We start from the raw sequence: 24774 nt of genomic DNA on the forward strand, positions 1-24774 counted from the left end.
TGACCTACACTTGAAAAATCTGAAAGTCCAGTCTATCTTTAATTATAATAAGTCTTCAATCAAAAACAATCACAGCAACTTTTGGCAAAAAAAAAAAAAAATCTCATTATTATGACCAAAAAGGACTTTCAGGGAGGCCTGCAAGTGCCAGGAAATGCACTAGAATGCATCTCCGAGCATGTAGAACCCATGAGCTTTCAGGGGCCTAGGGCGGCCCCCCGAATCCCCGGCCGTTATGACTGGTGCCACTATGCTGATATTTTGGTCTAGTTAGAACCCTGCTTTAATCTGTTCTGCTCTCTCACCTCCTTATCTGTACATTCTGCCCAGACAGATCAGGTACCGAAGCTTCAGCCATCATCGTTGCCACTGTGCTCGACACCTTGTAGATCGTTAACGAGACCAGACAAGTCTCTGGCACTTTATCAGAGCCAACAATAAAACCTCATCATTATCCATTATGTTTAAGATTATTTTGAGGCTGTTATTCTTTTGGTGGTGTAGTGGTTAGCACGGTCGCCTCACAGCAAGAAGGTTCCGGGTTCGAACCCAGTGGCCGGCGAGGGTCTTTCTGTGTGGAGTTTGCATGTTCTCCCCGTGTCTGCGTGGGTTTCCTCCGGGTGCTCCGGTTTCCCCCACAATCCAAAGACATGCAGTTAGGTTGACGTGGGGCGGCCTTGGGCTGAGGTGCCCTTGAGCAAGGTACCGAACCTCTGACTGCTCCCCAGGCGCTCTGGTGTGGCTGCCCACTGCTCTGAGAGTGTGTGTGCGTGTTCATTGCTTCAGATGGGTTAAATGCAGAGGATGAATTTCACTGTGCTTGAAGTGTGCATGTGACAAATAAAGGTTTCTTCTTCTTCTTTATGTTCAAGATTATTTTGAGGCTGTTATTCTTTTGATTATTATTCATGTTGTGAAATTATTTAACCTATTAAATACAGTATAACTGCTCTAATGATGTCAGCATGGACACAGCTACAAACTTCTAACAGAAATAATGATGAAAATACAGCACTAGCTAATAAATCAGCACCAGAATCAGTAAACACATCATGAATATTTCAATATAAACATCTTTAATGTGTTTCAGGGTACACGTTTCCTTTAAGGTTTGGAATAAACATACACCTGGGACATTCCTGCATAAACCGCTTTTGGTAGAACATGCAGGAGTAGCATGAAACACAAGCAGAACAGACATGAGGCTTTAGGCAAATATGACTCAGATCATTGTGCCAGCCCAGCTTAAGAGCACACAGTTAGATGTACTAAGAGAAACTCTCCATGGTAACAAACCGTCTTATTGAGGGACTGAAACTAAGAGTGTGAGGTGATGAAGAACAATAAAACCTTTCACGGGTGTTCATTGTCGGTTAAAGTGGGGTCACAATAGGGTTGTGTTGAGCACGGAGGCCGTGGCTTCAGCCTTAAAGTGCTTTCACCCAAGCGAGCACACCTCTCAACACCACAAAGCCTAGATTCACCCTCCCACATTTCACACGCTACTTTTCCACACCTGCTTCGCACATGCTTTTAAAATATCAAATTGCAGTCCCTGTGCATTAAAACAGACAACAACAACAAGAAAGCACCATTTTGCTGCATCAGAGGCTTCAAAGACTTCAAGTACTGTAAAAAGATTTTTAAAAAGAAGAACTCATTTGTCTAAAAAAAAAAGAAAAAGAAGAACAAGAACAAGTCTGGATTGAAGAAACAGCTCTTAATTGAGGTGAGTGTGATTGTGAGGCGGCGTTCCAGATGGCAGCGTGTTATTTCACCGTGCCTTGTTAATGCGGCAGGATGCGACAGCCGTAAGCTGAGAGCTCCCTGGAGGCTCTGATCTGGAATGAGGGCCAGTATGGGCATCGCTGCCACCCAGCGCCTGACTCGCTCACTTACTGCGGGACACGTCATTTCAAGCTCACCACGGAAATGGTGTTAGCCAACGTAAGAACCAGAGTTAACAGACATACCTCTCCACAATACGATGGTGGTTTTTCTGTGGATGAAAGAGAACAGAAGGTGTGTCTATTCATCCAACACATAATCTCATTAGTTAGCTGTAGTAACTAATGAATGGATCACATGGCAGTGGGTTCGGAATACATAAGACAAGCAGATAGGTTCAAATCTTTCTGTATTCCTGTGGTGCATTATCAGGAAATGTTAAGAAACGAGAGGCTTTGGTGGGATCAGTTGAAGCGTCAAATTTGCCTGAGAGAATAGATCCTGCGCTAATCTTCACTCTGAATGAATGAGAGCTTCGGCATTACTCAATGCACCATGGCATTTTACTTAATACCTAAACTTGCTGTAGAATCTCAAGACACTATAAAACACCATTCGGGCTGTTACGGTCTCACAGTTACTCATGGTGTATGATTGACTTTTGCAAAATATCAATTCATATGAATTTCCATCTATTACTGACTTTTCCCCCCAATCAAGTTCCTTATTTCAATAGTTCTCTTCCCCTTCGCATCCAGCTGTGACGCTACAAAAATGTATAACCCCCTCCATTTGGACTGAAAGCACTGAAAACCCTTTGGCTCTCTAATCCACGACTATTGGAAATATGTTACATTATATTACTACTTCAGCTTCCACTCCATCCATGTTCCTAATGTGATCATACACACCAACGATCAAAAGCACAGAGGAACATGGCACTGCCGAACATAACAAAACAAAAATATGGCTATGAAGCACCTCACGCTAACATACTAGTTCAGTTTTTTTGTTTTGTTGGCTCAGTACACCAACATGATTAATATGGACAGTGTAAGAGTATATACAGTAGTGTGCAAAAGTCTTAGGCACACATAAAGAAATGCTGTAGACTAAAACTGGTTTAAAAAATAATGAAATTAAATTACTATAAACAGCAGCAAGCAATAATAAATGAAGCAAAGTCAATATTTGGTCTGAGACGACCTTTTGCTTTAAAAAAAAAAATAGTAGTCTCAGGTACAACGAGTGCAGTTTTATGCGGAAATGAGCTGTAGGTTTTACTGAGCATCTTACAGACTTACACACTTGCTTCTTAAAGTGCCATTCCACCACTGGATGTATTCTTTGGCATAAAATACAATATATTTTATGACAACATGACTAGACAGAGAAATCTTTTAGCTTCAAAATGATATATCAAACATAATTTTTTGACAATGACAAGTATATTAATTTTGCGACCAAAGTCACCTACCCTTTTAATTTCCGCGCGGTAGTGAAACGTGATGTCATCAGCAGGTTCCCCTTCTTGTGTACCATGTGTCGGTCTATTTTTAGACCAGGAAACCCCCAAAGTGAGAGAGTCATTTCTCCTCGTATATGGGGGCCAAAAAATTGCGAAAAATTTTGAGTTAATCTTTCAGTTAGCTAGATTTATTGGTATTAGCTAGATTTATTGGTATTATTTTTATCGTGTTCTATCCGCCATTGCTGATAATATGTGCCACGTCACACGTCACGTGGTACACAAGAAGGGGAACCTGCCGATGACATCACGCGCGGAAATTAAAAGGGTAGGTGACTTTGGTCGCAAAATGAATATACTTGTCGTTGTCAAAAAATTATGTTTGATATATCATTTTGAAGCTAAAAGATTTCTCTATCTAGTGATACCATTTATATATGTTGTCAAAATATATTGTATTTTATGCCAAAGAATACATCCAATGGTGGAATGGCACTTTAATTTTGCACCAAAACCCAGTAGCCTTTATTATTTTTTCATTACGTTTGAATTTAATTTTGTGCTGCAAAACAAAGGTTTGGACTCTAAAATGTTTTTGTACTGACTCGTTAATGTAGAAGTCATAAAATAGAAATCTAGAACAAAATTTGCATGAAAAAAATAGGGTGCCTAAGACTTTTGCATAGTAACACACACACACACACACACACACACACACACAGGATGTTTCAAAAAATTTGATATCGTTTCACAATCTAATAATTTTGCCAATTCTTGTTCAATTGACCTCAAATTTTAACAGCGTGTGTGGAAACAGGTCAAAATTTTATGTTTAATGATTTTTGTTTTTATCTTTTTAGGTACAGAAATGCCATTCACTGGCAAAGAAAAGGCGTTTTGTGTGTTAGAGTACGTTCGAACACAGTCGAACAAGACTGTACAGCATGCATATATGAGAGAATTCTCTAAAAATGCACTGATACCACAAAAGACTGTTACCAAAGGCATGCTGCAGTGTGTTTGGCAGGAGCTGGACTACCGACTTAACATGTGCCGTGTCTCAGGCGGCGCGCATATTGAAAATTTGTGAAATCCACATACCTTTGAATTTCTCATTTAAATTTTGAGGAATAAATCTTATATTGCTCAACATTAAGCCTGTTCGGTTTCATTTGCCTAGACTATGGAGTTTCTGGGATATTTACATCTCAAATAATATCAAATTTCTTGAAACACCCTGTATATGTGTATATATATATATATATATATATATATATATATATATATATATATATATATATATATATACACACACACACATACATATATTTTCTCTATCCACATTCTCTGGATATGAGCAATTGCATGTTATGACTGGCTACACTACAACTAGGATATCAGCTCATATACCATGAGTAGAGAAAAACAAAATGGTGGCACATGTTGCTGAACCAAAAGAGGATGAAATAAAAACTCTACTTGAAAACAAAACCCTCAAAATAAAATAGCAACAAAATATGGAGTAAAAGTATTTGATGGTCAGAACGTATCTTTTTTTTAAATTTTTCAAGAATTATTATTATCATCGTATTTTTCACAAATTGCTCCTGTCATTTCGCCGGTTTGTTTACATTCTAAGCAGAAATGATTTTGTCGGACGTTTTGTATAAAGTTTTTATTCATTGAATTTACAAAAAATAAAAATAAAACTGCTGTTTCTCAAAATCCAGTGAATGTGGATAGAATAAAACAGTTATTCCACTCAATCTCGCCGTACATGGCTTATAGCCAACTCGGCTATCAGACTCATGTACGACTCGATTGCGTGGAATAACTGTTAAAAAATATATATCACACAATTATTTTGCATCCTTTTGGTTTTCCTTTCCATTTTTGTTTCTCCTTTTTGCTTTTCTCTCCTTGCTCTCATATTGCTAGAGTTCTCCCAAAAGATTTAAGTATTGGCACATTTAGGTGCATGCTGCCATTAACTCAAACAAAGCCAAAGTTCTCTGTACTCATTGGTTCCCCTTGTTAGTGAGAAACATGGCAGCGCCTTGTGCATGTTAACATGAAATGCAAATTTAATTATTGTTTTTTTCCAAGTTGTATTTTACTGCGAGCAGACAACCTGCAGAGAAACTCCTCCTCCATTCACAGGTAGTGCTTTGTGATGTGAAACAGATCTGCTACCTCGGCCAGGACACAGATAGTCCTGGGTTTGGATTTGCTGCCAAGTGTCGCGTGGAAAGGTGAAGAAGTGCTATAAGATGCCTCTGTATCGTGAAATGTAACACAACAAGCCAAGTACATGCAACATTCATTTATCCATTCATTCATCTTTAGTAACTGTTTATCCTGGTCATGGTCACGGTGAGCTCCCATTATTAGTCCGTTTCATGACAATTTGAGCAATTGCTCTTCTAATTACAACAAAAACACAATTACATTTAGATTTTCCAGCACTTTTTTGACAGCATGAGCATTCCAAATCACTGACTAGCTCTGCATCTGGTGCGATATGTGTATTAAGATATGAGAGGAACTGCTGGCTTATACACTGGAACTACTACACATGACCGCACCACAGACATTTCACTAATGATGATGCTTAATATCCCGTAAAGCCTTAAGCACAAGCAAAATGTTCTCAATTATGTTGTTTAATGAAGCAAAGTCACCTTTAATAAGCGACCAATATCTAAATCGGCACTTCTTCAACGCCCTTCACAGTTTAGGTGTGCTATAAAAAGATTCAGCTTTATTTACCCTAAAAACAAAGACACTGCAGCTGGAAAGCAATAAAGGATAACTAAGGAACTCCAAAATACAGCTAAAAAGTGACCATGAAAGTAATTGCTACCTCTTTTTCATGAAAGAAAAACAAACGTTCACATTGAAACCTCCAGAACAAAGTCCCGTCTTATTTCCCGTTGTCTCTTTTTCAGAAGAGCATGTAGAGAGTACTCTGAATTTTGAGCAATTACCCTTCTAATTACAAAATGTCATATAATTACAACCTTCCAAGGGCATGATGAACTGGGTACTATTTCAACAAAAAGAAAAAAAAACGTTCTCATGTGAGAAGAAAGTAATTTTTTGTTAACCTCTGAGCTTGTGCTTGGTAACAGGACACTTCCTCAAAGCCACAGGGTTAAGCAATAGGGATTTTTTATCATGACAGCTTTCAGGTATCGCGTCACAAGTCAAAATTTGTAATCGTGACAACACTAATACTATCTGCGAAAACGCAAACTGTCACACAGAGAGACAGACAGACAGACATTAGGGCAAAGAGATGCCATTACACAGAAATGAGAGGATGTTATTTAATCCCTGAAGTGACATTCATCAATCACCTGGCAGCAGTGAAATTGAGTCACCATTCATGAGCTGTGCAGACTTCTGAAGTTGTCTGAAGAGATTTAAAAAAAAAAAAATCATATTAATAAAATCTAATAGACAATAATTCTTGTGATAATCCATGTGTTAGATTATGAAGCGTCATTACAAACACAGTATTGGGTTCAGATGAAATACTATTTATAAAAATAGGTACCCTACATGGGTACATTTATACTGCTTATAAATAAAATTGTTTTCTGATACCATGTCCATACAGTAAATATAGCATACGGTGGTGCTTGAAAGTTTGTGAACCCTTTAGAATTTTCGATATTTCTGCATAAATATGACCTAAAACATCATCAGATTTTCATACAAGTCCTAAAAGTAGATAAAGAGAACCAAGTTAAACAAATGAGACAAAAATATTATACTTGGTCATTTATTTATTGAGGAAAATGATCCAATATTACATATCTGCGAGTGGTAAAAGTATGTGAACCTCTAGGATTAGCAGTTAATTTGAAGGTGAAATTAGAGTCAGGTGTTTTCAATCAATGGGATGACAATCAGGTGTGAGTGGGCACCCTGTTTTATTTAAAGAACAGGGATCTATCAAAGTCTGATCTTCACAACACGTTTGTGGAAGTGTATCATGGCACGAACAAAGGAGATTTCTGAGGACCTCAGAAAAAGCGTTGTTGATGCTCATCAGGCTGGAAAAGGTTACAAAACCATCTCTAAAGAGTTTGGACTCCACCAATCCACAGTCAGACAGATTGTGTACAAATGGAGGAAATTCAAGACCATTATTACCCTCCCCAGGAGTGGTTGACCAACAAAGATCACTCCAAGAGCAAGGCGTGTAATAGTCGGCGAGGTCACAAAGGACCCCGGGGTAACTTCTAAGCAACTGAAGGCCTCTCTCACATTGGCTGATGTTAATGTTCATGAGTCCACCATCAGGAGAACACTGAACAACAATGGTGTGCATGGCAGGGTTGCAAGGAGAAAGCCACTGCTCTCCAAAAAGAACATTGCTGCTTGTCTGCAGTTTGCTAAAGATCGCGTGGACAAGCCAGAAGGCTATTGGAAAAATGTTTTGTGGATGGGTGAGACCAAAATAGAACTTTTTGGTTTAAATGAGAAGCGTTATGTTTGGAGAAAGGAAAACACTGCATTCCAGCATAAGAACCTTATCCCATCTGTGAAACATGGTGGTGGTAGTATCATGGTTTGGGCCTGTTTTGCTGCATCTGGGCCAGGACGGCTTGCCATCATTGATGGAACAATGAATTCTGAATTATACCAGCGAATTCTAAAGGAAAATGTCAGGACATCTGTCCATGAACTGAATCTCAAGAGAAGGTGGGTCATGCAGCAAGACAATGACCCTAAGCACAGAAGTCGTTCTGCCAAAGAATGGTTAAAGAAGAATAAAGTTAATGTTTTGGAATGGCCAAGTCAAAGTCCTGACCTTAATCCAATCGAAATGTTGTAGAAGGACCTGAAGCGAGCAGTTCATGTGAGGAAACCCACCAACATCCCAGAGTTGAAGCTGTTCTGTATGGAGGAACGGGCTAAAATTCCTCCAAGCCGGTGTGCAGGACTGATCAACAGTTACCGGAAACGTTTAGTTGCAGTTATTGCTGCACAAGGGGGTCACACCAGATACTGAAAGCAAAGGTTCACATACTTTTGCCACTCAGATATGTAATATTGGATCATTTTCCTCAATAAATAAATGACCAAGTATAATATTTTTGTCTCATTTGTTTAACTTGGTTCTCTTTATCTACTTTTAGGACTTGTGTGTAAATCTGATGATGTTTTTAGGTCATATTTATGCAGAAATATAGAAAATTCTAAAGGGTTCACAAACTTTCAAGTACCACTGTACATGTTATCAATTATACTCACCTCATCTCTTGCAAGCATCACCAAGCTGTGAGCAGCATCAGGGCTTGGAGTATTTTGGTTACCAATTTTGTTTACTGTGTTTTGTTCAAAATACAGTGCTGTGAACTATCTCTTTTTTCAAAATAGTAAGAAAGCACGTGTTCATGAAATTGTTTTAGAAGCATTCTTTCGTACTAATGAGCACATTTTGTTTCACAAGTGTAGTGTAAAGTGTAAAGCAGAAGTTTGATATTGGCTTTTCAATATATCTGCCAAAAAGCTAAAAAAACCCTTTCATTTGACCTTTCAGAAGGACCAAACAAAAGCTGTGATCATCAAAAGGTACATTTTCTTCAAATAAACACCACTTACTTGATATCGAATCAGTCACCTTGGCGAACCACGAGGTGAATTTTGTTTATCTTTTTATCTGCTGATTATCTTCCGATACTATGAAGTTGTAACGAGGTTTCTCTTATTTTGTTTCTGGTTCTGATTGGTTCCGAAGTTTATCAAGAAGCAGAACGGGTAATCGAACTTGATCAGGATAAGTGCTGATTGGTGACGAAGTTTCGCTATTGTTACACACATTATTACAACACGATGACATAGTGGCTTCACCACTCGTTCTTGTGTACCTTTGATCATGCGAGATCAACTGTTCGTATCGCGAGATCACGATTCGCCGTTCTGATGATTGTAATGCTTATGCATATGCACATGTGCAGTGTGCTATTGTTACACTCATTCTTACATTCTTACAACACGATGACATAGTAGCTACTGCCTCGCTTCGCCTCTTTGAGGCAGTAGCCATAAAAAGCTACATATGATTAAGGTGTACAGTCGGGGTAGCTTTGGGTCGTGTAATCATCTGGGTTGAGGGTTTGAAATGTGAAGATTTGAAAGTAATCAAAATGCCAGTTTCCCTTGAGAATAATCAGGATGTCTTTAAGAACGCTGTGGTAATTAAATATGTTTACCAGCAGGCTGTCAAGTTCCAGTGTGATGCTCTGATGACATGAGATATGAATGGAGTACAAAAAAAAAAAAATCACCGGAATTCCGATAAAGGTTCTTATGTTAGGCATAAAACACGACTGAGTGTGATGTAATAGAAAAATAATCAACGACAAAGTGATGTGATGCAGCCCAATGCAAAGTCAGCAAAGCTGATTATTTTCAATGCACGCACGTTCCAAAGTGTCTTATACCACAGCAACTTGCTAATGATTATAATTCTAAATTTAATAATGAGCAACACACACTTTTTGTCCATTTACAGAAATAGCAGCTATTTAACAGTTATTCCACGCAATCGAGTCGTACATGAGCTGATAACTGACGAGGCGTGTAGCACCGAGTTGGCTATAAGCCATGTACGGCGAGATTGAGTGGAATAACTGTTTTATTCTATCCACATTCACTGGATTTTGAGAAACAGAGCATTTTTATTTTTTGTAAATTCGATAAATAAAAACTTTATACAAAACGTCCCACAAAATCATTTCTGCTTAGAACGTAAACAAACCGGCGAGATGACAGGAACAATTTGTGAAAAATGCTATAATAATAATTCTTGAAAAATAAAAAAAGATATGTTCTTACCATCAAATACTTTCATCCCATATTTTGTTGCTTTTTTTGTATTTTTTTTTTAGCAGAGTTTTTATTTCGTCCTTGGGTGGTTCAGCAACACGCTCCACCATTTTCTTCTTCTTCTTTAGGGTTTTTTGGTGGTTGGCAAACCAACTTAAAGGTGAATTACCGCCACCGGCCAGGCTGGAGTGTGGAACAGGACATATTGGGGGGGGATCTATATTATTTTAGCTATTTCTGTTTCTTTTAAATACTTGATAAAGTGATATATCTGACTTGATGCACGCCGCCATTTTGTTTCTCTCTACTCATAGTATATGAGCTGATATCCTAGTGGCAGAGTAGCCAATCAGAGTGTGTGACTACTCATATCCAGTGAATGTGGATAGAATAAAAGTTGCTGTCCCTTACTAGCCTCACTCTTTGTTTCTCTTTCTTTAAAGGTAGACTGCCTTTCAGATTTTTCAGGTGTAGGTCATAAAAAGAATTTTCCCTGGCACCCAATTTTTTTGTTTAGTGGACCGAAGGCTACTGAGTTTGAATCACAGACTTCCGATTTCATTCATTTTTTAAAAAATAGAACAATTAATTAATTTAGAGTCATGTGGCCCTAAATTCTCCGCTATTTTTTCCTGCTTCACCATGACACAATACAAGATACTACATCGTGCATCACGTGGTGGGCTTTACCCGTTTGTGCAAGGCATTGTGGGATACAAATTTGAATCAGGAGAGAAAAATGGAGGACGTGAGTGTGCGAATGAAACGTGAAAGACTGACTACAGTAACGGAAAGTGAGAAGAAAAGACGTTATGTTGCGAAGGAAAGGAAACGCAGGACCAAACTAATAAATACCGGCGGTCAGCGAGCACCTCGGTGTGATCAGCTGTTCATTTAGCGACAGAATGATGTAACTGTCAGTGCACCATCAAGGTAAACCTGTAGATGGCAGTAATGCAACACTGTGTATGCCAGCTGCTGTAAAACCCAAAAGAAGAAGGAAAAGAAGAAGAAGGTAAACCTGCACATGCACACACAGACTTCCTCTGTCTGCTTGACTGCGCAAAGCGAGCGATTTCATGCTCATTATTTGCTCAGGAATCCCCTCAAATTAAATAACTTCCCAGCCACAGAATGGCCTGGTTTTTATTCGATATTACAAAAATAAACATATATCACAATGACCAAATTTCAGAGGGAACTAAATTTCACCGCTTTTATGAAATCGAAAGGCCGTCTAGTTTTGACACAAACCGCTCAGCCTGTCATGTTACTGAGGAACATGAAAGAACAAAAAGTCCTTTGTCCTGAAGACTCTCCTTTGGTGGAATATTTGACTGTTCCAAAGTTCTGACTCCTTTCATAAATGATAAATAAATGTCTCCTTACAGGAAACTTCAACATACCAATAATGATATGTTTTCCTTATTAAATAAAAGTGCATTTTGAAATCTGTTTATTCGGGGTGGAACGGTACACGTATTTGTACTGGACTGTTTCAGTACAGGACTTTCAGTACGGTGCAGGTGTTTACCAAATGCAATCTTCAACAGTAATTAACAGAAGGCTTTTGCGTGCGGAACATATTTCAAATCTGAGTTCCCACACAAACATATTAAGTGGCGGACCGTACATTTGTTAAATCACCACCTTACACTTCGAGCGCACTACACGCACAGCCAAGCTAGGGAACGTCATGGGTAATGTGAACGAGAATCCAGAGCTTGAAGACCCGCCCTTATCATTAAGGTCTCCTGTTTGGGAACACTTTGGTTTCCCGGTGAAATACAACGACAGACAAAGACAAGTGGATAAGACGAAAGCATTGTGCTGACATTGTTCAGTGGTAATCTGGCATGCTTCTGGCAAAACATTGAACTTGATCACTCATTGCAAATGGCACCACGTGAATGTGAATATCTCCTCTGTCCTAAGCGAGAGGGTATTTTCTACAGTTGGAGATGTTGTAATTGCCAGCAGATCTGCCTTTTCAGAGGACAATGTGGACAAGTTAATTTTTCTGAAAAAAAGAAAAAAAAATCAAAGCATGAAAGTTGAATGAATCTGAGCAGGCCTACAAGCTGGAACTGTTGATGCTGCATTTCAGTCAGTATGGAAAAGTTCTTTTGATTTTAATTTATTTGAGAATATTTTATTTATTGGAGAAGTTTTCAGTAGCTTGCATCAGTATTCTATTTTAGTTTCATATATTATTTTTAGTATGTTTCTTTTAGGGGCGGCACGGTCAGGGGCGCTGCCAGAAATTTTGGGCCCCATGAAAGATTAGAATTTTGGGCCCCCCAACTTTGCCCACCCTCGTCACAATTGCACTATTGTCATTATTTGACTTTTGATAGCCCATGGACCTTGAGTTTGTGACTTTGTTATTACATTTTATGTATTAACCTACCAGGGACTAGATGAAAACTGGTCAATGACTAATTCTGGTGCATTTACAATCACAAATGAAAATTCAAGATTTTGCCACATGCCTTCTTGTGCTAGGACAATTGGTAGTGAAATGTGTGATATGACTGCTAATAAATCATAGAAAAAGTTTTCTACCCAGCATCAAAATACCTATGGAAATCCCATGGATTGTTATGTGTTAGGTAGAAAGCTGTGTGTACTGTTCTGCAAAAAGGGAATATGTTCAAAGCAAAGTTAGTGCTTACCTCCCTCTCCAAAGGGGGGTTCAGTGGTTTGGTAGGGCGGAGGTCCCCCTGAGGCTGAATCTGTGCATATTTAGGGCACCCCATTAGTTATGAAACTGGTTATTAACACTAGTTATTAGCACCAGCATAACGTAATATTTCATCTTGTTTATCACACAAGTCAGTTCAGTTATTAAAATGGAAAAAAATGTCACTGTGCAAACTGTAAAAGTGTTCTCTTGATAGGCTAATCCAACCACGTTCATACTGTTCATTTACCATTCGCTAATATTTTGAACACACATGTGAGCGATAGCTACCTTTCTTTGGGAAAAACTGTGACCAGTTGCCTGCCTCTCCGGTCCCTCTCAGCTTTCAGCTGCCTTTCTTTACGTTTTTGACAGCCACTCTTCATATTTAGCGATCATAGACTGTACGCACTCCACTGCTGGCTGGCTGGCTGCTGCACCGCGACACAGCAGCAAGTAGCGTTGCACTGATCAGCACACAGATTTAACGCATCGCGCTTCTACCAGAACTGGACTGTACCATTTCGCAAAAGGGGGAGGGTTAAATGACAATATGTTGAAGAACTCAAGAAATAGACAACCTTGTTCAATTAGCTCATTTTACCAGATGGAATATTGCATTGTTGTTATTTCAAAAGTCTTATTAAAATCATTAAAAGCATATTATCAGCCCCTTAAAGGGCCCAGGGTTCGAGCCCAGCAGCCGATGGGGGCCTTTCTGTGTGGAGTTTGCATGTTCTCCCCATGTCTGTGTGGGTTTCCTCCGGGTGCTCCGGTTTCCCCCACAGTCCAAAGACATGCAGGTTAGGCTAATTGGTGGCTCTAAATTGACTTTAGATGTGAGTGTGAATGGTTGTGTGTCTCTATGTGTCAGCCCTGTGATGACCTGGCAACTTGTCCAGGGTGTACCCTGCCTCTCACCCATAGTCAGCTGGGATAGGCTCCAGCTTGCCTACGACCCTGTAGAACAGGATAAGCGACTACAGATAATGGATGGATGGATGGATGGATAAACTGTTGGTGTTTCCAAAAATTGATAATAAACAACCTCTAATTTTATGTTGTGCAATTATCTCTAGTGCAATTATCCTTCTACAGGGTCGCAGGCAAGCTGGAGCCTATCCCAGCTGACTACGGGCGAAAGGCAGGGTACACCCTGGACAAGTCGCCAGGTCATCACAGGGCTGACACATAGACACAGACAACCATTCACACTCACACCTACGGTCAATTTAGAGTCACCAGTTAACCTAACCTGCATGTCTTTGGACTGTGGGGGAAACCGGAGCACCCGGAGGAAACCCACGCGGACAACATGCAAACTCCACACAGAAAGGCCCTCGCCGGCCCCGGGGCTCGAACCCAGGACCTTCTTGCTGTGAGGCGACAGCGCTAACCACTACACCACCGTGCCGCCCTATGTTGTGCAATTTTTCCTCTTAATGTCCTGAAAATGAACCAAACCGTGACTTCAAAACCGAGTTACGTCCTGAACCGTGATTTTTATGTACCGTTACACCCCTACTGTTTGTTTTAAATTACCCGTCCATGTGTAAGATGTTACTACTGAAACAATGGACTAGAAGGAGCGCATTAACATAAAGCTGCGATTTGAATTACAGCTCAGACTGCTGTCATAGCCATGAAAATAAATCACCTTCTGTCCAAACACATTCAAGAACTCAACAGCACTGTTGTATACTCTTTACATTTCTGTCCTGCATTTCTGTTCTTCGCAGAGCTAAAAATATCCCACTAATGCCAGAATACACAAAGTCCTTCACTGCTGTTAAAGAAAATCTGTGTTTAATATCTCTTCTCTCTACCTAAGGCTCTGAGGAACACGATACTTTGCAGATAGAAGGACCCCAAGCTGGAGAGCATAGCGAAGGTTTATAGAGCCGCACACATCACCAGGCAGAGTGACGTCCATGACCAGTCTAAAGAGTCCTGCATCATCACTCAACATGAATAATATTCTCTATATCATTCGCACTTCAGATATGTTTACAGCAGGCCAACAGGGTAAAAACCTATGGGTCAGAACTCCAAACTGACCCATGGGACATATCATTATCTATACAGGCAAACAGTTTCTCATGTCATTAGGGAATAAGACTGGAGCTTGAAAGCCTGCTGGTAAATGTATTTAATTACCACAGCTTTCTTAACAATGGTGCTTTGGAATCCTCTCACTGTGCTGCATTATTTCCTATAGTTATTCTCAAGGGGGGACAAATCACCAGACAAGTAGATTCCATGTCCGGGTTATTTGTAGTTGCCTGGTGAACAAATAAACCCAAGCTCCTATTGACTTTCCTGAAACCTTTTCATTTATTAAGTTAAAGCACTTTGCAGCAGTATGAACGCTTCTGAATCCAACCACCTGCTGCACTATACACATTGGCCGAGGTGCTGATATGGTTGATGCCAGAGTTCCTTTTTTCTTGCCAGATTATTAAGTGTGCATGGATGGCAGATAAGCTTTTCATAATCAGAAATACACGGGTATATTATATGGACACCTGACCGTCACACCCATAAATGGTTCTTCCCTAAACTGTTTCCCACAAAGTTTGAAGCACACAAATTGCCCAGAATGTCTTTGTAATGTCTAGCATTACAATTTCCCTCCACTGAAACTAAGAGGCCCAAACATGTTCCAGGATGACAATCCCCTGTGCATAAAACAAGGTCCATGAAAACATCCATTATCCATAACTGCTTATCCTGTGCAGGGTTGCGGGCAAGCTGGAGCCTATTCCAGCTGACTATGGGCGAGAGGCAGGGTACACCCTGGACAAGTCACCAGATCATCGCAGGGCTGACACATAGAGACAAACAACCATTCATACTCACACTTATGGTCAATTTAGAGGTACCAATTAGCCTAACCTGCATGTCTTTGGACTATGGGGGAAACCGGAGCACCCAGAGGAAACCCACGAAGACACAGGGAGAACATGCAAACTCCACACAGAAAGGCCCCTGTCAGCCACTGGGCTCACACCCAGAACCTTCTTGCTATGAGGCAACAGTGCTAACCACTACACCACCGTGCTGCCCGCATGAAAGCATGGTTTGCCAAAGTTGGAGTGGAAAAACTCAAGTGGTCTGAATAGAGCCCTGATTTCAAACCCACTGAGCACTTTTGGGATGAACTGGAATGCTGACAACACACCATCACTGTCACTGCCTGGCCTCACTGATGCTCTTGTGGCTGAATGAGCAAATCCCCAAAGCCACTTTCCAAAATCTAGTGGAAAACCTTTCCAGAAGAGTGGAGGTTATTATAACAGCAAATGGAGGATTAAATCTGGAATGGCATGTACAAAAAACATATATGGGTATGAAGGTCAAGTGTCCACAAACTTTTGGCCAAATAGTGTATGTATAACAAACACCAACAAAACTGAGCAAAGTGCAGCATAAAGCTGTCAGATAACTTTCCTTCACCTTACAGTTAAACATTTCACGAGACGGTATTAAGATGTAAATAATATTTTTGCATTGAAGGCAAGGAGAGAACATCACAGCTCAGCCAAAACATTTGCCAATGCCTTGGGGATTTTTTTATTCAGGTCAATACAGTCTGTTACATCAAACACTTTATTAGGAGAGAATAAGTGGGACTATGGCTGCAATCATCCCCTTCATGGGAATTCATATACACTGCAACTCCGCTATAACAAACTCTTTTACTTTGAACTTTTGCATATGACAAACTAAGTTTGTGTCCCCCGCCTTTAGTGACAATGAGTCAGAGTCTTCAAAAAAAAATCACTGTGTCACGTCCACGTGCATTAGTGCTTGGTGTAGGACTAATTACAGCACTATGTACCTGTTCCAGATTAGAGCGCAATCACAGCGTGCACTTATAAGGACTCTCTAAACACACAAACTTGGCGAAGTATACACGCTGTACCTAGTGTCTCACATGACCAATCCTGGTATCCGTGTATTGCCTTTCTGGTTTGGACTTTGTTTTGTGTATTGGGACTCTGTCTTTTGTCTTTGCCTCTGCCATTCTATTTGTGCTTTGCTTGACCATTGCTAGTTTCATGACCCTGCCTTTGTATTATGTTTTTGAACTGTTTGCCTGCCTGTTTATTTACAACCACTCTTCCTGCAGCTACATCCATCAATTGCCTGCTTACATGACACACTGAGCCATGCATTCCTCTTCCCAACAGAGACAACCAATAAGTAATCAAGTCCGTAGTCAAGTTAACAATACGTGGTAACGCCAGAAAACAAAGGCTTAACTAGCCTCGCTTAGGTGTTAATCACTAACAATTATTGAGAACGGTGATCAAAGGATTGATCAAAGTAGGCATATCAGGTGAAAATTCAAATTCAATCCAAATGTCTTGAAACTGTGCTCACTGAATTCAGAATTGAATGCAGAACAACATACTTTTTACAGAATTAAAATATGTTTATCCGTTCTTGAGATATTACAAATCAAAGATGAAAAAAAAACAGCTTAATTTTGAGAAAACTGCCGTAATATTCTGTATTCGGATCACATGATCCAAAATGGGCCTCATTAACGCATGAGATCGAAAGTTTTTTCTTCATAACTTTTTTATGTTTCAAGATATTTACATGGAAATTGGCAGGCACATAGATGGTTTTATACTGAATACAAAGTTGTAAAAATTAGTAAAAACAAATTATGCAAATTAGTATATGATTTGCATTAATTATGCTAATTAGGTAAACACATTAAACTGGTACACTCAATCAAAGATTATTTCTAATACCCTCTTTGTACTCTGTAGGCCTTTGTATTTCTCAAAAGTAGGGCCTACTAGTGTTTATATGAAAGAATATAAATGATTATTTCGATTAATATTCACAGCTTTCAAGGCGGGGCGGCACGGTGGTGTAGTGGTTAGCGCTGTTGCCTCACAGCAAGAAGGTCCGGGTTCGAGCCCTGTGGCCGGTGAGGGCCTATCTGTGCGGAGTTTGCATGTTCTCCCAGTGTCCGCGTGGGTTTCCTCCGGGTGCTCCGGTTTCCCCCACAGTCCAAAGACATGCAGGTTAGGTTAACTGGTGACTCTAAATTGACCGTAGGTGTGAATGGTTGTCTGTGTCTATGTGTCAGCCCTGTGATGACCTGGCGACTTGTCCAGGGTGTACCCCGCCTTTCGCCCGTAGTCAGCTGGGATAGGCTCCAGCTTGCCTGCGACCCTGTAGAAGGATAAAGCGGCTAGAGATAATGAGATGAGATGAATTGAAATTGACACCCGTGTTTCTGACTTCCGGTTTTTAAAATATCATTCCGACCACTAAGATCTCAATATTTTTCATCAAAACAACTACAGTTATATTCTAAAATAGTTATTTATTTACATGAATCAGTTTGATTTGAAAAAATAAGTAGGTAAAGCTATGAAAACTCATTTCAAAGTATTCCATGAAGCATAACATCAAAACTAGCAGATGGAAAATTCTGCCGAATACTTCATCAGAAACAGTGAGAGTGAGAGAACATCCCTATAAAAGTTATCTGATTGATATTCATGAGTAATCTAGTCAGAAACCGATCAGAAGAGAGAGAGCCTGACTGCTTTCCCATGACTCAAAAAGCACCGGCAGTTTCCCGACGTCCCGCGAGCAGAGTTTTTACTCTGTTGTACCAACTTCAACCTGCCGTTACTCCCAAAGTACTGAACAGATCTTACCAAGATAAATTTCTTTGGAAAGCAGAGATTATAAGCTTTTTAATTATTCAATTCACGATAAAAAATATTCAAGAGTTAAGCAGTGACCAATTTGGAAATTTTGATAAGCATCTGCATGCACAATTTTCACAGCACGGCCAGCGAGCATCTGAGATGTATTAAAGGACAAAATGGCTGCTCATACCGCAAAACTTAATACCCAGTTAAAGTGTACCAGCGGCGTTTTTATACCCCCTTGCCCAGCCCTGCGGCGTGACATGAATGACATCATCGGTGATTTGCAACACATGAATGAACTGAACGGTGAAGATTTAGAAAACATTAGTGGGTGGACACTGACAGCGATACACCAGTAACCTCCGTCATTTCCATAATAGATGAAGAAATCATTGCCTCCATTCGTGATCCTTTAACTCAGTCAATGAACTACAATAGTGACTTGGAAGGAGAAATTTGTGATAAGGAGAATGTGCTGAAAATTTCACATATAACGTGAATGTTTGGTGTGACAAGTGTGTCCATTCCAGTATTACGAACTTTTCGATATAATGAACTATTTGGACGTCCCCCAAGGTATTTGTTATCATGGGGTTGCAGTGACTGTGCTTCGCTATCTAACCAATCACCAGTTAGCCCATCTGATAAGGTTTGTGAGCAACCAAAACATCTGACTGGGCAGCACACTGGACGTTCCACTCCAGTACTGGGTGGGCTAACATAAATTTGTCCACCCATGCATCTCCGTTAGTATCAAACAGTCATGTTTCCATCATTTTAAACCTGCGATCATTTAATCTTTTTGCGTAATTATATTAACATCTTTTTTTTTAAATAAATTCAGTGCAATTTCAAAATAAAACTGATAACAAATGTTCTGTATCCTTCTGCTATTTATAAACTGCAGTCAGTATGCTGTATGTTCCCTTAGGTATCCAAATGATAGTGTTAATTTTGCAAAGAATGCCAAAAGTCAGCATGTTTCTTCATCCAAAGCAGACTGCTGAGTAAGCACCGTCTCTCATAGCCTTCTTATGCATAAAACTGCACAGGCCAGAGGGTATACACGACCAATAACAAATTTTCATTTTAATGAGTGGAAGTTTATGAATATTGATGTGCACGTGGACTGATTTTACCACACAGAATATTGGACTGCTTAGCTGCAGAAAATTAATTCATATCCATCAGCTGGTTGGAGTTGTCATGAATGCGTTTTTACATGGTGATAAAATGCTTAAAAATAAATAACTTTTTCCTGCTGCAGGATGTTACAAACAGAAAGGTGGCAGTGACTGTATTTAGAGGATTTATTATGACACCGCAAGGTCAGAAATATATTTTCCGTGTGTGGGTGTTTTGCTTTTTTTTTTCTTTTGCATGCGGCTGAACCCTGGCACAGTCAAAAACGATGTTAGCAGGATGTTAAGACATTGACTTTCTATTCTCTCCACTAATTATGGCACACATGACCTGCCGTATCCATCTTGGCTCCCTGGGTTTCTGATTACAATATTGAGTCAACAGAAGACGGTGTCTTGCTGAGACACAAATGAAAAAATGCACGAAGTGTGCCATGCCCAGACGGTGCCTTTTCCCCCCTCACTGATTACCCTTTTCTCAACTTCTGACCTCCACCATAAACTACAGGCATCTAAAACATTTTAATAAAGATGTACTTGCACTAAAAGCAATATACCTAAAAGATCTGTATTTAAAGAAAAAAGGGTGCTAATAGTGGCTTTTGGACCAGAGGAAATTTTTCATAGTTTTTTAGAACTGTTGGAGGAAGTTCCCCTTTTTTTGTGTGTCCACACTGTAGGAACTGAGGACGAGCATAGTCTTTACAGCACCGTTTTGATGGACTTTTTCGCTCCTACTTCAGGGGAGGTACTCTCCCAATACAAGACTGTAGCTCATACTGGCCACTTTTGTTGTGTGAGTTTGAAATCCAATCAGTCCTGTGGAAGGAGTAGTGATTTTTGTGAAATTGCACATGACCCCTGTGTAGCCTCATCCATGGCAGGTGGCACCACCTGGTGAACAATTCTTGTTGGAATATGTCTTTAGAGTCTTTTGGGTGAGTTTCAGTGAAAAAAATCCTAGCAGTTTACGAACAGTAGTGTTTGGTGTGACGAGTCACCCCAAATTTTCAAACGCCCATAAAATGTTAAATATGACAGGTGGCACCATCATCTTGGCAACTTTTATACATACCAACCTGGGGAACATTCCATAGGAGTTTGATCAAAATCTGATCACTCCTGTAGGAGGAGTAGCGATTTTCGTGACATTGCACGTGACCCCTCTGTAGCCTCATCCATGGTAGGTGGCGCCACTTGGTGAACAAATCTTGTTGGTATCTTTAGAGTCTTCTGGATGAGTTTCAGTGAAAACGTCCCAGCAGTTTAAGAAGAGTAGCGTTTAATGTGACGAGTCACCCAAAAATTTCAGACGCCCATAAGATTGTAAATATGACAGGTGGCGCCACCGTCTTGACAACTTTTATGCACACCCACCTGAGGAACATTGTATGTGAGTTTGATCAAAATCCAATCAATCCTGTAGGAGGAGTAGCGATTTTTGTAAATTGTGGACGGATGACAACGGACGATGTATGATCGGATAAGCTCATCTGGCCTGGCCTACAGTCAGATGAGCTAAAAACCCGTGTGAAATGTTAGCCGTAAAACAAAGAAGAAATGGACCAACAGTGAAGTCCAGGCTTGTTCTTGTTGTGTCACACAGAATAGAAATGCTGACGTGACGTAAGCAGGCCGATGGTTGCTATAGCAGCGTCACTTCAGCATTTCTATTGGTGGTGTGAGTGCAAACAGAAAAAAAGCACTTGAAGGTATGTAGCTCTTGGAGGAGCTCCCCAGCTGGTCGTTCCTCTCTGAGTCCTTAGACCCGTTTGGTCCGAAAGCGTCTTTTGATTACTTAAGACCTTTAAGATCCTCAGAGCCATTACTCATGATTTCAAATATTTTAGAGTCAAAAGATAGAAATGTCTTACACAATCCTAACTGCATAGATGTGTCATGAGAATGTGTTTTATCTATATTAAAACTGTGATCTTGGTCTATATTTTTAAATAATCTGAGCAGAGATAATTAGTTTTCTAATCAGATCTTTGGCATGGTTTTATTAAAAACACACCGGTTTCCTTATATTTGAATTATTAAAGTATCTGTTGTCTTCATATGTATGAGGCTTGTAGTACTCGAGTCCGACTCGTGCCCTAATTTAAAGGACTCGTGACTTGACTTGGATTTGGGCATTGATGACTCGGACTTGGACTCAGACTCGTGCAATAACTACATTCGGACTTGTAAATTGGAGACGAGGACTCAGATTTTTTCTTTATTTTTTGTAACATGCCATAATAATTTGGCATAAGATATTTATATCTACATCAATTTTTATACTAATTTCGTGTAAGAGAACACACATTCACCTGTTCATACGTCATGTTCAGGAACAAACTATTGTCAATTGCACTAAAATGCCCCTAGGATTGTATGCTTTGCTTATACAGACTTCTCGTGCAGTGGGAAAAAATGCACTGCTTTGTGTTCCACATGTAAAGGAACTATCGAGGAGACGACGGGGACAACCTCGAACTTCAATCGTCATTTGGCAAGACTCCACCCAGAGAAGGAAGTGACACGCTATGTTCATTGCTCTGTTGATAGCGGGGCTTGCTGAGCGATGAACTAGCGAGTGTTAACCCTCTCTCATGTTATTTGCCCTGTTGATAGTGGGCGGGGCTTGCTGAGCAATGAACAAGCTTTTTATCTGTAGCCTATTAACTAAAATGGGGCAGTCGAGCAGTAACGTTCGTCCAACACAGTAGCAGAGACGCTTTCACATAAAGGCGGCAACAGCTACCGTCAAATGGTGCGGATGGAGTCTTGTTCTCGGACTTGACTCGGATCAAAAGTGGATTCAACTTGGACTCGACACAAAATTTTCTTTAATGACTTGGACTTGACTCGGACTTGAACACTGGGGACTCGAGACTGGACTCGGACTCGAGGTTTAGTGACTTGACTACAACACTGGCATGTATTGTACATATATTATATACATTCAAGATCTGTTGACAGGTTGATAGATTTCTTCGACTTTTTTTTTATGGGAGAATATTCTGCTTTGCAGGACACCTTATTTGCATCTATAATTATTAGCATTCATTAAAAATGAATGAAAACAGACTACAGGCAAAATAAAGTTAGTTTAGTGTTTCCAAATTTGCTTTTCAGTCATACATACTGTACCGGTCCCATTACTGGCATTTTCCTAGTTTCTGCACAAGAATAATTCTTATTCAAATGCTTGTTCCAGCTGAAATATTAATTAGTAAAACAACCTTGGATAGAATAAAAATAGAATCCGAAAAGGAGAACAACAACCAAGGAATCAAGAATCTCAGCTTTCGTGCAAGAGTTCGTCAACTTCCATTATTATACAGCAAGGAAAAAATTGCGAACAAGAAAACCCCAGCAGGCTGAAAGGGGAATTTAAAAACAGTATTTTGCCACAAAAACCCTCGAGTATGCCTGTGGCTGAGATTGATCCGTGCTAACAGCATAAATGATAAAACCTGTCTTTTAATTCAGAAATGCATAATACATATTTTTATAAAACATCCACCATTTTGCAGCGTTAACCCACTTCTGTTTCTCCCACTCAGATCCAGCCAGACTTTTTTTTTAGACTAAATGATCTAAATGACTACATCAGGTTGGTATGATTTTGGAGAGAATGTAGGGTTGGCTCACTTTTTTACCCTAAAAGTGAGCCAAGCTGAGATAAAAACAGTGACGCAGTGAAAAGTCCTACTTTCTTGTGAGGCTTTGCACTGTCATGTGACCCCATAGCAACAGTAACTAGGGCGCCATGACGGGGGGCACGCTTGTAGTGCTTCATTCAGCTGAGTTAGTTATTGATTGGTATGGGAAGGTTTTGCTGCATTTTTGGATATGCAAATTGTTTTGAACGAAGCAACGACATCAGATTTTTTTAATTTTCCAAAAAGTAATTCATCATCAGGGGAAAAAATAGAGAAATTTCTAAATGTAGAAGGGAAAAATGGGGGAAAAAATTCAGTGGGACTTGGTGTCAAATGGAGAGGTTGAAAACCCTATGGTATGCTCACTTCATTTCCACGAAGGTAAGAATTCATATAATATATGTTATTTCACAACTGCAGCAAGGTGCTCATTCTTATCCAGTGAAGTGAACATGAGCAACAACACAGCGGCTCTGCAGAGCTGCTTTCACCGAGGTGCATTTCTATTCGGGGATTCTTCGGAGCGTATTGTGTGCGCACTTGTGACCCAGTCATTATGGGAAACACCTGATGATGATTTAAGTGCAGTCAGTACATGCATATAAGGACACAGAGGCTTTGTGAAGTATTATCATTATCACTGCCACATTTGTTTCTAGCCATGTTTATGACTCTGCTTTTGGTTTCGTTTGCGTTTTGTTTTTGTAACCATCATGCCTGCTAATGAACACTCTTCGTGCACTTAGACCTGTCTACCGTCACATACCTGAAGAAGACTTCACAAAGTCTCTGTGAAAACAGTGTGCTGATTGGGCTCAAATCAGTATCAGGTGTTTCCCATAATGACTGGGTCCCAAGCGTGCACACAACGCGCTTCGAAGGGTCCTCGAATGGAAATGCACTTCGGTGAAAGCGGCTGCTCGTGTTCACTTCACTAGATTAGAATGAGCACCTTGCTGTAGTTGTGATTTTTTTTTTTTAATTCTTACCTTCGTGGAAATGAAGTGAGCATACCATAGGGTTTTTTGACTTCTCAATTCGACACCGAGTCCTGCTGAATGTTTTTTTTCCCCTTCTACATTGAGAAATGTCTCTACTTTTTCCCCCTGATGATGAATTAATTTTGGTAAATTAAAAAAAATCTGATGTCTTTGTTTTGTTCAAAATGATTTGCACGTCCAAAAACGCAGTAGAACCTTCCCATTGTTAGGGTTTTGCTGGGATTCGAACCTGGTTCGTTGGTGTGATAATCCAGCAAACCCCCACTAGGCCACCAGGGGGATGACTCAAATGCAGAGGCGTGAGGCGGAAGTAGAAAAAGAATCAAAAGGTTTATTTAAACTATATACACTATATACAGGGCAAAACAAAAGACAAAAAAAAACCAAAGAGTATAATCCAAAAGAAAAGCAAAGTGCAAAAATTCAAAAGCTAAGAAGATCAAAAAACATAGTACAAAGGAAACTGGAGATAAACATAACAGCACAAAGACTCCGTGACAAGAGGACTGAACTCAGGGGTATAAATAGACAAACTAATTAAGGACACAGGTGAAGATAATTAGGCAATT

The sequence above is a fragment of the Neoarius graeffei genome, chromosome 17, assembly GCF_027579695.1.
Source record: "Neoarius graeffei isolate fNeoGra1 chromosome 17, fNeoGra1.pri, whole genome shotgun sequence".
Taxonomy (NCBI): Eukaryota; Metazoa; Chordata; class Actinopteri; order Siluriformes; family Ariidae; genus Neoarius; species Neoarius graeffei.